Here is a 14,413-nt window from a genome sequence, read left to right on the forward strand (position 1 = left end):
ACATTTTTATTCGGAAGAGAGAACCAACTGTGAATACAGACTGTTGAATCCCAATACTACTGCAGAAAAAAATCCGCGCTTCTACCTCCACCTAGAGCCTGTTATATGGTTTGCAAAAATCCACCGCTCCTGGTTCATCTGGTCCAATCAGCGCAGGGCTGTGTAAAATCTGCCTGTCAATCACAGTTCCTGCACGTGCCACAGGCGGCCACAGATCCCCCTCGCGCGCATTATCACATACATCAGCCTGAAGTTCACATGTTTGTTGGATTTAAACGCGGCGTGATGGCGGAGAGAACATTCACTAACAAACTTCCTAGGAAAGCAACCAATGAAAGAAGGAAACAAAGATAGAAAGAGCTCGTGTCCGTAATAAAACTAGGATCAATATCGGACCGGCATTTGAAAGGTGGAGGAATTATCTACGAGATTTTAAAAGGTTCAAGCTGGATGCAGAGCTTGCCACATTTCTTATCGACAGGTAATTGTGCTTTATTAACCATTGTTTGTATTTCTGGGTGTTATGTATAAGTAATCTAAGTATGCTTGCTAAGTATGCGTTCACAAAAATACTGGTGCACACGCGCACTGACAAGTAGTGTGTCGTTCATGAACGATTCGTTCATTTCGAACGAATCTTTAATATGACTCGGGACTATCGGGTTGTCTCACCGTGTGTCTCAATCAGCTCCCTTGTTCAGTAGTCAGGGCACTGATCAGGGAGTCGGCCATTTTAAGGGCTGTCTCAATCGCAAAATCCGTTCAGTGCACTGGAACGTTCGTTCCCTAAAAATTCCCACAATGCAACGCAAAAACCAGTGAGCATCGATGATCCCTATGTTCCCTAACCGGAAATCACGTGACCTTTTCTGAAGCTCGCCAACCGAACATCACGTGATCCAACTCAATAAACTTTATGAAACTTTTATAAAGACAAACGTTTGTTTTAGTTGTCAATATAAACACACATTGCTACACAGTAAGGGACCACAATATACTCAATATTTAAAAGAATAATATTTATTTAAAATTGTAAATATATTTATTACATTTAAAATGTAATTATATGCCTCCAATTTTATGCACAGATATGTAAGAGAATAATGACATCATTTTTCACAATGTACCGTTTTTAAAATTAAGTCAGAAAGATGTTGGTTTTGCCGGTTGTTGATGAGTAACAGCTGTGAGTGATTACAACGCGCTTAAGCAGCCGTGACAGAAAAATAAGTGAACATCGTCCCAATGTGAAGTGAGCTAGGGTCCTTACCAGTGCCCGAACCTGTGTACACGATATAGTGATTCACGACCTCGGGAGCTAGGGAACGAATTGAGACACACGGTCAGAGAGTGATTCGTTAATTTTGTGTTGACCGCGCATGCGCATTGCGCAACATATGGGTTCTGAATCTGAAACAGAAATGATTAGTTCATAATTCTCTTGAGTCTCGAGTTCGGGACAGGTTCGAGTCTTTTGTTCTTCCTGTCAGTCCCATAGATGCTATGCTACGAGTACCGGAAAGAGAAATGATTAGTTCACCTTTCGAGTTCGGGTTCGGTCGGGTCCGAGTCTTTCGTTCTTCAATAAGATGGAACTTTTATTTTTCAAATAATGTTTTTGGACATATTTAGTATTTTAATTACTAAATATAAAACAATATAGGATACATTTAGACGCAATCAATAATACGAATCTAATGTTGTATTTAATGTGATATACCAGCGGTCACGTGACATAAGGACTCGGACCCGGCCGAACCCGAACTCAAGACTTGAATGAACTAATCATTTCTTTTTCCGGCACTGACAGCACAGCCCCCATGGGACTGACAGGAAGAACGAAAGACTCGTAACCGAAAGATGAACTAATCATTTATCTTTCCGGTCCTGAAAGCATAGCCTCTATGAGGCTGACAGGAAGAACGAAAGACTCGAACCCGTCCCGAACTCGAGAGAATGATGAACTAATAATTTCTCATATTTTAATTGAACGAAAAGAACGAAATGACTCAAAAAAAGATTAGTTCATTTTGATGAACGAGATTCAAAGATCCGAATCAGAAAAATGATCCGAACTTCCCATCACTAACAAGTAGTGATGGTCGTTTTCGAAGCACTGCTTCATGAGGCTTCGAAAAATTTACGAATCTTTTGTTTCGAATCAGTGGTTGTTTCAAACTGGCCCGAGTCACGTGATTTTAGCAAACGAGGCTTCATTACGTCATAACCGTTTCGAAAATCCGATGGTTCACCACTAGGGGGAGTTGATCACATGAACTCGAGTCGTGTCAGTTTTATTATAAAAGTTCGTAAAACATTTATCCTTCTGACTAATAACACTACCATTTTGTCTACTTTTTGTTTATAGACAGATTTAATGACAAAAATGTGCATAATTAAAAAGGGAGTTCGTTTTAATGATTTGTTTACCATAAATAAAACTAGTGATGAACCGATGTATCAGCCACCGATATTAATCGTCCGATTTTTGATGAATTTGAAACCATCGGCATATCGGCAATAGCACGAGAAAGGCAGATACCGACTGTTTATTAATTAACTGCATAAAGAAATCCATTTTATGTAAAAAATGAGTTAATGTTGTTAATAAAATAAATGCTGAATAGCTAAAACCACCTTTGAAGGTTGTCATGCTGTCTTATTATATTTGTTTTAGCTTAATTTGTGCCTCTCTTACTTTGTTGGTCAGTTGAATGTTAATTAGATTCAATCCATGTTCAGTAAAAATAATTTGATGCAGAAATAAACTAGCTAATAGACCAACTGTATAGTATTATATACAAGTGTTTAATATCGGTATCGGCATCGGAATCGGCCAGAAGTTGTCTGTTTAAATCGGTATCGGCCCAAAAAATCCTATCGGTGCATCCCTAAATAAAACTAAAAACACAGAAGACACTTTTAATGTCTTAATTAAATTAAATAATTAAGTTTTCTTAAAAACATATTTTTAGAACAATCTTGCTATTATTTTGTAAAAAGTGTAAAATTTGCACAGATCTTGCTGCTTTTACACAATTTTGACCAGCAGGTGTCGCCAGGGTGTATGGTGTTCCGAACGCTTCCAAAACTGAATCAATTTGTGAAGCAATTGGTTCAATTGATTCGAAGCTTCGAAAAGCTTCGTTTCTCCCATTACTACCTAATATGTAAATTAGTTCAGCAATGGTTTGGTTATTTTAAGGGGATATTTTTCTGTTAGTTAAAACTGTATTTATCATACGAGAACAGTCTCTCTTCTTATTGTGTAAATAATACATTGTAAATTATTGTTGTTCTTGTTAATTAGATACATTTCTAGATATATATTCTATTTTTCTATATTTTTCAAATATTTCATTTTCCTTATAGTTTTTGGAGTTTAACAGATTAACATTTCACTGCAAGTTCTACATGTTTACAAAGTGTATGTGACAAATAAAAATCTTAAATCTACTTTAGCTAAAAATGACAATTCTGTCATTTACTCACTCTCATGTCATTTTGACTTTCAGTCTTCTGCAAAACACAAAAAGAAGAACATTCTTCAAAATATCTTTTTATGCAATCTGCAGAAGAAAGAAAATCATACAGGTTTGAAATGACAAGAGGGTGAGTAAATGATGCCAGAATTTTCATTTTTGAGTAATGCTCATCACAGTGACTAACTGTAATTCATCTTAGCATGTGAATACTAATTGTGATGATGTTTGGCTAAAAGGAATACATTGCTAATTGGCTGGTGACAAAAAATATATATTACGGCTTGTGTTGTTATTATCAGTGAGTGCATTATATTAGACACCTTCAATATTGTGTTTTTTTTACAGTTTACCTTTTGAGATGGCGAAACCAGTAATGCGTCTGCAAAACCCCAATGCATCAGTTGGTCATCAGCAGGCCATATTGGTGGCAATGAATGAGGCCCGTGCCCGTGCCTATAGAGACTCACAGGAGGGCAAGTTTTCCACTACCTCCTGCCCAGCTGCTGAATGAGACCACTGCCCTGGCACATGCAAAAAGGATGCTTCAGACTGATGGGATCGCAGCACCATCTCGACAGCAGTGTTTAGGGAAGTTGGTGCTACCGTTCGGCCAGTACCTGAATCCAATGATGTGGACTACATGAAGTAGTAAGCATATTCATAGACTAAAAAAACATGTTTGAGCTAACTTGCAATGACAGATCTTAAAGAGCACCTATGGTCCGATTCATGTTTTTACATTTCCTTTGGTGTGTTAGTACATGTTAACGATTTGCAAAAGGTACAAACCCCAAAGTAGTGCTGGGCGATAATTTGATAACCATAATTTTACCGATATAAGTTTTTCCAGATAAAACGATAACGACCGTTCGATAAGAGATCGATAATGTTACCGCAGTGTGCGTAATGTTGTGCAAGCAGTTCCGGATGCGGCACGCGCTCTTAACGTGGATGGAATCCCAATGCGTGGAAACATTTTCCTCTTTCTTTCTTTTTCTTTCTTGTTTAAGTGAACATAAACAGCTGGATGTTACTCAGTATATTGAAACTTAAAGCAGTCTGTCTTGGGTCTTAAGGTGACTGTAGCCTGCTGCTTTCTGTGTCAGAAATGTGTTGATTTCATAACAACTATATTTACATTTAATACAGATGCCTCAACATTAAAACAAGACTTTAGTATTTGTCACGTATTGAAAAAAAAGTAGTTTAAAACTATTATTAACGGTCTGGTTTTTACAATTTTGATTCAGGAGCAAAAATCTGCCTTTAAATTTGACAGATTTGTTATTTATCGTGGTAATTATCGATATCGACCGATATGGAAAACATTTTCTTGGGCCATATTGCCCAGCCCTACCCCAAAGTAAACAATGACGCGAGTTATCGCCAACGTAAATATATTTTCTTGGACTACAACAAACATACATTGTTGGCAACAGTTTACTTCCTGGGATTGGTGATGTTCTTTTATATAAGTCATCAAGATAACATTTTAAATAATTTTCCTAAATAAATACAATGAATTAAAAATACAAAATAAGAAAATAAATAAATTGAATACAATTATCAGGCACACTCTGCCACTCCCCCATTTGTTATATATGTTATGATGTATGTTTTTATTTACACAGGATTGGGTCATCCACCAAGACCCGGTGCTGGATCCTGTCATAGGCCACGGCCATCTTTGAACCTCTCTCACTGCACGACATAGGACCACCGATAAAGAGCCACAATCACAGAAATCGCGACGATTGTTTCACGATGGCAATCTTTCGTCTGAGACAGCCAATAATCGTGCAGTGTATCCCGGGCTTTAGGGGAGCGCAGCCACGGCAGATCGACAAGCACATACATAAGCCGGTTGTGCTGGCGCATATTTTTTGGCCATCTTTACTAACGGCGGCGTCTGCAAGGTCATCCCTTTTTGTTCTACACTACAACGTGTTGCCCCAGTGTGTGCGGTACAGCTGGTGGTATTTCTGTGGCTGCTTGTCGTGCTCCTCCACCACATTTCAGGGATTGAGGACCCTGTTCCTCTGCGCAGTGTTGAGAAGCAGCTTCCGGTCTGTCAAGCCGACCTCCATCAGCACAGTACAGAATGCCTCCAGTTTCTGAAACCCGGGCAGAGGACTGTCACTGCAGACATCCTCCTTTAAAACATACAGAGAGAGAGAGAGAGAAAAAAGTAGGTAAGTTCCAATGCATACAATGTCTTTCAGAGGTCACATCTATCAGTTTTCTCTTCTGTCAGACTAATAGGTACTGTACTCACAAAGGCAGGAGGGTTGACCGTAGCTAATAAATGCTGATAAATGTGATGCGCAGCTCGACAGCAGGATGGTCCTCATCGCTGTGGTACGCCTCGTCTGCTTCGCCGTCTGGGTGACGACCTCTTCCGGTCCAGGACCTTCGTTGACGATGCCCTCAAGAGAGAAGGACTCCCCAGTGCTCTGGCTGAAAAGATATTCGAGCCCAAGCAGCTCGTCTGACTGGACGTCGGCTGGGGTCCAGAAGTTCTCTTCCACTGTCTCACCAAACAGCTGCTGGCAGCAGGAGTTGAGGCGGTCAATGAGCGGCACGGAGTAGACTCGGTGGTGCCGGCCTCTGCCCCAAACACGGCGTCTGATCTGCGGTCGGAGTTCGACCTGGTGATTCCACTGATGAGGTAGACCTGGTAAGGCCGTGGCGCACACTGGGGACCTGAACATACCAACAACAGGTATTATCAGAATGACACAAAAGGGACATGTGTTGTCTTTTTTGCAATTAAACCAATATTTTCCCCCCTTAGATTACTTGGAATCATTTGGAACAGCGACTTGTGGAACCCCCTCCAGGCCGTTGCTCCCACGCAGGCCCTTTTAATACGGAATGTCCACACCGTTGATGGTCGTGGTGCAGGCAACCTGGTACATGGTTTGGGTACATGAGGTGATTTTTCTTACCAGGGGACTTGATGAGGCTGACACCGCTCTCGTCAAGCCCTGCTGGACCCTTGAGCTCTCAATGACCAGGTGGACGAGACAAAATGTCTCCTGGGCACCGAGGGTGACATGATGTTGGAGCTGGTTCCGGGAGATTTAAGTTCAGATGAAGCTGGCCAAGATACAGCACCTCTGATGGAGTCGAACTGAAGACATACAGACATTTTAATGACAAGCTCTAGTGCCAAGATGTATATAAATGTGCTTACTAGGGATGCCACAATTCTCAATATAATATTGAACTGTTCAGTTCGACCCCCACTGTCCAATACGTGCATGTGAATTGCGGTTTTTCAGTTTATCCATCCAAATCTGTCAGTTTTATATTCCCTGCACTTTTGTTAATGTGCGCGCCCGCGTAATCTGCAAGCTTAAACGCCACAGCAATTGATATCCAGTCACTGTGCGCTAGCTGCGTTAACTCTGCTTGCAATGCTGCTGTCAGATTTCATTCGCACGAACACACACACAACACAACAGAAGTCCGACAACAAAAAGAAACACCACCACTGTCTTTTAAATCTGAGGTCTGGGATTAATTATTTGCGCCCGTAGATTATACAAAACATCAATGTAAAGATGCAAATTATTTGCGTTATTTGCCTCAAACACGTCTTCCATCCTCAAAGTTCAACAAGAAGAGAATGCGCATGATGCTAAAATAAATCCTACCAGTAATCTTGATTGAGGAACGCATTTTTGGTTTCTACACAGACAGCATGATGTTGGACTGCAGTAAGGTATAGCCATCATTTACAATGTAAAGTTTAATTTACTAAGTACAGGTATATAAAATGGACAATTTATGTAATGTAATGAATTCACATGTTTCCCAGTTTGAATAGGATATTATTTTTATATATCTTTATTTAATTATATATCTTATATTATTTTATCAATACACTAGAAATGTGTAAGATGATTTTTGCATTTACATAAAATAAAGAGAACTGCAATTAAAACCAGTATTTTTGCTTCTTAACATCTCACTGTTCCTTTTAACTAAGTATAGAATTATTTAAAAACACTTTAATAGGCCAAAGCATCAGAACTGAATCCGAACCGAAAACATGTGTATTGTGCATCCCTAGTGCGTACAGAAGTTTTAAGTAACAATTCATGATTCAACAAAAACTTTTATACTAAAATTTGTTTTAAATGTATGCAGGAACGTTGGAACAACTTAGACCACATGTACGCAATAATCATGAACAAGGAAAAAATTTATAAAATATGTAACAGAAAATATATATTATAGGGTTCTTTTTCCTTGTTCATGATTATTGCATACTTGTGGTCTATGTTGTTTTTGCTTTATTGCAGACATTTGGAATACATTTTGGTATACAAGTTTTTGTTGATTCATGATTTGTTAGTTAAAATGTCTGAACGCATATTTCACAAACAAACGCATGCTTAGTGAATGAGACCCATTGTTGCCAATTTTTGTGGAAAAAAACTCAAGTTGGGCAATAATGGATCCATCTTCAACTGTAGGAAACCGCCTGTTATAATCATCATCATAATGATAAAAAAATATTATAACCATGACAAATACAGGAGGTCATGATTTAGATTAGGGGTTTTACAGTGAGGGAATTTGAACATGTCCACAAACAAAGGCTTATTTTAGTCTTTTACAGTTTTTTGTTTTGTTTCTTTAATAAAAGACAGACATTTTTGTCCTCTATGGACCCCATTGTAACTTTTTTTTAATTGACGCACAAGGTTTAAATACATTTCAGTTAATGTGGTTAATACTTTTTTCCTGTTTCATTTCCACTTTATCACACACAACTTCGTTAATGCAATTTAATGTTTTGATTTCTTTGTGTACATTTCCTGAGTAATTATTTGTGTACATTTCTTGAGTATTGAGTGTCAATAAAATGCATTTGATAATTTTATTAACATGTTGGTAGGAAATAAAGTGAGGCTTCTTCCAGCAAGTTTTAATTAACGTTAGGCTCTCTGATGACTTCGGGCACTTTACTGCCTCAACTTTAAAATTATTAGTAGTAAACATTCGACACATTAGGACACTAGTTAACTGCTAAAATGTAAACATGAGATTTACACCGGGAACAGAGCTTTTAATATCATGCATGCGATGCCTCATGCATCACCAGCCAAACTGGTTAGTAAGTTTTTATTAACAACCGCCAAAATGAATTTTAACCCGCATCTGGCAGGTGTTAATTTAAAACCCTGGAGGCCTAACCATGTTTTTTTTTTTTTTTTTTTTTTGGCGAAATGATTGCCATTTGTATGACCCGAGTTTTACTACAAATACCACGATTAAACTATGTTTGTGTAATAAAACCATGGTTAACTTGCGGTTACCATGGTTTAACTATATTAATCATGGTTTATTTTATTTCATATTCGTTCTCACGCATCGTCGTATAAATAGCCTAGGCTAGTTGTACAGTCACGTAACGTTACTTTGACACAATATTTTCGTATTTCTCGGTTTTTACATGATAGTATATCATTCTTACTTACCTTCAAATTATCAAAACTCTTATTCCAACCAGTTCGCTGTGATTGTTAGTCGCCATGTGACCGTAGACAGTTCGGCTCTCTGATTGGCCCAGAGTCTACAATGAACGTAGACTCTGGGCCAATGACGATTCGCCGGCTGACCGTAAACAGTTCCGCTCTCTGATTGGCCCAGAGTCTACAGTGAACGTAGACTTTGGGCCAATGACGATTCGTCGGCTGATCGTAAACAGTTCAGCTCTCTGATTGGCCTAGAGTCTACAGTGAACGTATACTCTGGGCCAATGACGATTCGCCGGCTGACTGTAGACAGTTCAGCTCTCTGATTGGCCTAGAGTCTACACTGAACGTAGACTCTGGGCCAATGACGGGCCACAACTGTCTACGTTCAACGTAGACTTTTGCACTTCGCTAGAGATAATGTCAATATTGGGCCGTGTGGTAGAAGTTGATGTGTTTGATGGGTTTTTTTTTTGAGAGAGAGATCATTTGGAATGTAATGAACAATATATTTTACAGCTGAAATAATGTGAATAGATGTTCCCTTTTATAATAATTTCTGGTTTAACCCACCACAGGGTCTGGTAAGAGACTTGGTCGATTGATGTCTTATTTGGGAGTAATTGTCACCAAACAACTCAAGCTTTGGATGAGTATCCATACACGTGTGTATGTTCTTTCTATAAACACAGAAAATGCACGTAAACATAAGTTTGTGGATAATAACAATTTACATTGCATTTATAACATTAATGTAACAAAGCTGGCTACTGTATGTCATACACATTGCTATAGTTTAAATATTAAACACTGAACAGTGACAAAGGCTAGCAGGTGGTTTAACAACGGTGCGCTGTCTGTGCATGTACCACGCATATGCGCATGCGTTCGTTTACTCTGTTAAACGTCTGGATTTAAAGTGTTTTATGTGTCACGTCTGGATTTAAAGTGTTTTATGTGTCAATGTAATTACACTAATGACATAAATATGTAAAAATGACAATGGCATACGTGAAATATAAGCGTAACAGAATTAAATGACCACGTAAAATCGATTCGTTTAAATAATAACTATTAAGCTTAATAAAGCAATTCACGTTATGATGGCAAACAAAGAAAAGTCAAACAGAACACAGGTTTGGTCATTACCGAAGTCAAATAAGATGCACTTACTTCGCATTTACGCACAAACACACATAACATTAAAGAAATTGTCTATCACTCCCCTCCAGAAAACACGCAAACCAAAGTTCTTCGTTTACTGATGGATTTATTTGTTTATTTAATTCGTCCTTAATCCACCGTCGAACTATTTAAAACAGTAGAGTAGAAAACATAATATAAACTATCTAACAACACAATCAAAAGAGCAAATAAATCAAGAAATAAAGCATCAAAAAATACACAAACATACCTCGCTGGGCTGGTAAAACAAATATATCAAAAGCTAAATTGTCCTTAAAGCAAGAGCAAAGTTCGAGTCTGTCCGGCTCAGCTCAACAATGAGTTCTGTGGGCGGGATGCTCGCCTGCACATAGATCGCGGGCGCTGATTGGATGCTGCGCTGGATGCTGTGCGTCAATCAATCTCGGCAAGAAAAAGAGATCTTATTAGCGAACTTTTATAATAACTATAATAACAAGTAACAGCCTTTTTAACAACAGCTATTTATTATATTAGGAAAGTATCATATACACAAACTGGGCCCTTTGTAATATTTTTAAACGCTTAAATTGGATGGCTTTGAAAAAACATCACCTCTAGTGTTAAAAATAGGGATGCTCATATCAGTTAATTTTCCCGACCGACAACCGTAGCTTCTAAACCGAACATTAACCGTTAACTGATAAGATTTTAATATGAAATTGTCATTCAGTAAAAATACAGTTGACGGTTGTCTGTGAACTAGTAAAAACAAAAGATTTAATTTGAACGTGCAAACAGCAGCGACAGATCAACAACAGAACCAGGATTCATACATTATCAGATATTTACGCAATATATTCACCTTATTAAAAAGCACGCGATCAGTCCAGAGGATTAATATCCAAAAAGGGCAGACTGTCTCCGTTTCATCTACCACAGTGGTCATTTCTAAAGCAGGATGCTTTTCAGAAAGTTTTGTTTTTGCGTCGTCTTTCTCCGTTTGTGCAAAAAGAGAGATGTTTACAGAGCATGTGAGCGGAGCGGGAGCGGAGTGGTAATATTTCCATCAGAGCGCAGAGCGCATTTCCGAAGTTTCTGCTCCGCTCGCTCAATACGCAGCACCGCTCGCTCATCCCAGTATGCCCTTTGGTAATTTGATAGTTCGAAAATCTATAGCAATAAGTTATGGAGTTCAAATATTGTTTTAATGAAGTCGCCAGCCTTATATAGAAATGAAAGAAATGAAACTAAGATGACAGTATAAATGTAGCGTCGTCTGCATCTAGATGCAGTTTTAAAGATGAAAACAGGGATGGGCAGTATTTCAAATACATGTATTTAAAATACGTATTTGAAATACAAAATAGTATTTTGTATTTTGTATTTTAAAGCCTTTGAAAAAAATGAAATGTAATTTGTATTTAAATACATTTAAGATGAGTATTTTTGTATTTTTAAATTACTCAAAATACTTTGAGCCAGTCAACCAGTGAGGGTGCTGTTTTCATGCATCAATTAGTTCAGACCAGAGCAGGTAAGCAAATATATCTGTGCAGCTTTTAGTGGGCAATAATTGAAATGTTGGAGTGGGATAAAAAGCAAGGGCGATTGAATTATTGGGTGTGATGTGATTTGTGTTATTATTACTGTCGCGAAAGGAAATTCAAATTCACACTTGCATGTTGGCAGGCAGTTTAATGCACGACTGAGAGAGTGTGAAACGCTGACAAATAGGCCTACACTTTTGACTTAAAGGAAAACCACCATTTTTCTATATTTTACTATGTTCTTACCTCAACTTAGACAAATTAATACATAACTATCTATTTTCAATGCATGGAGGAAGAGCACTTAGTTTGTAGCATTTCGACCTCAGCGCGCAGTAACATCTTCACAGGAGTGATGATGTTACTGCGCCAGAGGTTGAAGTGTTGCAAACTAAGTGCTCTTCCGCCATACAATATAGTTCTCATTTTTATTCACTTAAAAATCACGTTTTACTTTGTGCAACCATACTTACTCGTGTAACTACTCATGTAACAGTCTTTGAATGGGGAAAACATGAAAGTGTTTTGTGGCTTCTAAATTCTTCCCTGTTTAGATCCTAAGGAATAAATGGGACTAGGCTAAATGCTAACACATTCATGACATGCGGTGCAAAGATGAAGTGCACATATTGAAAAAAGATAGGCATGTATTCATTAATCTAAGTTGAGGTAAGAACATAGTAAAATATTGAAAAACTGTGGTGTTTTCCCTTTCACACGTGACGCGGCAAGTGGTGGAATCAGCACACAGTTGCTGATTTCTTTTTAGCTTTGTGCAGTTGAAGCCTTGTTTACACGTTTGCAATTCGCATGGCTCTACTCTACTGCCTGAACCTGCTGAACCTGCAGGCTCCTCAGTAAACCTACAAGACTTTTATGCTTGACATGCTCTCCGTTGTATAATTCTGTAAATAGGGACTTTAAGCAACAGCTGGGAATGAAACGGCTACGGCGACCGGAAGTATGCTGTCACACCGCCGTAGCCAGGAACGTAAAAATCACTAAGCAACCGTAAACAGGACAGCGCAACGCGGCATTAATTCATTTATTGAGAAACTAAAAAAGTCATTTAAAAAAGCAAGAGAAGGCAATTTTTTAGATTAAAGCAATACTTGAAAACATTGAATACTTAAAAATCTTTAAAATTAGCTTAAATTTATTTTTTTTAACACATATTATATAAAAGACTTGTGGTACAATCATAAACTGATGCAATTATAATGTCATATGCCATAAAACATAACATTTATTTACACAATCTCTCATGTTGTAGCGACTACGGCAAATCAGCTGTTCTCCCGTAGTAGACCATTACAGTAGAACGTCGCAAAGTAGCACTTAAATTCGCGCATGCGCAATACAACGCCAGAATGGCGTTGCCGTTTCACCAGAGGCTGTTGCTTAAAGGCCCTAAAGACAGAGGGCGACTCGTGAGTAATTGTTCTCAAAACCATCAAAAAGCAGCGATGAGAGAAAGTAGTTTGCCGAATAATTTGTCAAACACTCGTCTCGTGAGAAGTAAATACGTGGATTTTTTTCACATATAAACTGTTTAGGTTGTGGGTCGACGACACATGAAAACGTTTTTATGATATTTTTATAAAACTTCACTTTACTTGAATGGGTGTTCATAAGGCTGACATGACACATTCATAATCATGACATGACACGTGTCATGAATATGAAGGGGATTTTATGGACGTTTATGACAACTGTCATTAAGTGTCATTTGTTAAATTTTGTCAATTGTTTGAGATGTCTTTGTTATGACAACTTGACATTAACCCATACATCATAACTTGTCATGACAACTTGACATTAACCAAGACAACATAACTGACCACTTTTTACCAGTGATACAAATTGAATTAGTCATTAACATGTCATTAAGTGTTAATACTCTGTTAAATAGTTTTATAACAGCATAATGAATATTCTTCAGTTCATAATGTTTATTTGACCGAGTATTAATAATATTTGACATAGTATTAACACTTAATGACATTTAAATCACAGTTTAATGTAACCCACAAAGCTAGGTAGCTTGTTAAGTTTGATAATTATTGTTTATGATTTATAACAAGTTGTGTTGTATTGGTTTATGTGTCAAGTTGTCATAAAAAAGATATCTCAAACAATGTCATCTTTGCATTAAAAATTACATAATTGAGTAAATGACACTTAATGGCAGTTGTCATAAATGCGCATAAAATCTTCTTCATGTTCATGACACATGTCATGTTATGATTAGGAGTCATGTCAGTCTTATGCACACCCCTTCAAGTAAAGTGTTACTAAGTTTTCTTTTTCTAGTTTTTTCATTTCCTACAGGGCCGGGGAAAGCAAGTTTCTAAGCAGTTGCACACATCTAAATGCTTTTTGGCATTCAGAAATAGACAGTGATAGATTTCAGCCTAATAGGGATACTTGCACTGAATCACCAATTTCACATGTATTTTGTGTATTTTCAAAATACAAAATACTGTATTTGTATTTAAATACATTTTTCCTCACAGTATTTTGTATTTGTATTTAAATACATTTTTCAACACAGTATTTTGTATTTGTATTTGAAATACATTTCCATGTATTTATGCCCATCTCTGGATGAAAATTACTTTAATCTAACTGATCAACACAAATACAAAGCGCCATAATATAACTGATTGCTTACCAGCATTAAAACCACTTAAAATAAAAACCTGTATAGTTCTCCGCTCCGTGGATGAGGAAGCTTCAGCCAAAA

General features: G+C 37.7%; 1 long non-coding RNA gene across 2 annotated transcripts; it reads left to right on the forward strand.

Annotated features, from left to right (window-relative positions):
- The first annotated feature begins 47 nt into the window (after positions 1-47).
- Positions 48-5,256, forward strand: LOC129452499 (uncharacterized). 2 transcript variants are annotated; one of them, XR_012360119.1, is made up of 4 exons: positions 48-481; positions 3,516-3,612; positions 3,831-4,133; positions 5,117-5,256. It is a non-coding gene; the product is annotated as an uncharacterized lncRNA (long non-coding RNA). The 2 variants fall into 2 exon arrangements; XR_008647148.2 differs by lacking the exon at positions 3,516-3,612 and having other exon boundaries at positions 56-481.
- The last annotated feature ends 9,157 nt before the right edge of the window (positions 5,257-14,413 follow it).

Source organism: Misgurnus anguillicaudatus, chromosome 21 (genome assembly GCF_027580225.2).
Source record: "Misgurnus anguillicaudatus chromosome 21, ASM2758022v2, whole genome shotgun sequence".
NCBI lineage: Eukaryota > Metazoa > Chordata > Actinopteri > Cypriniformes > Cobitidae > Misgurnus > Misgurnus anguillicaudatus.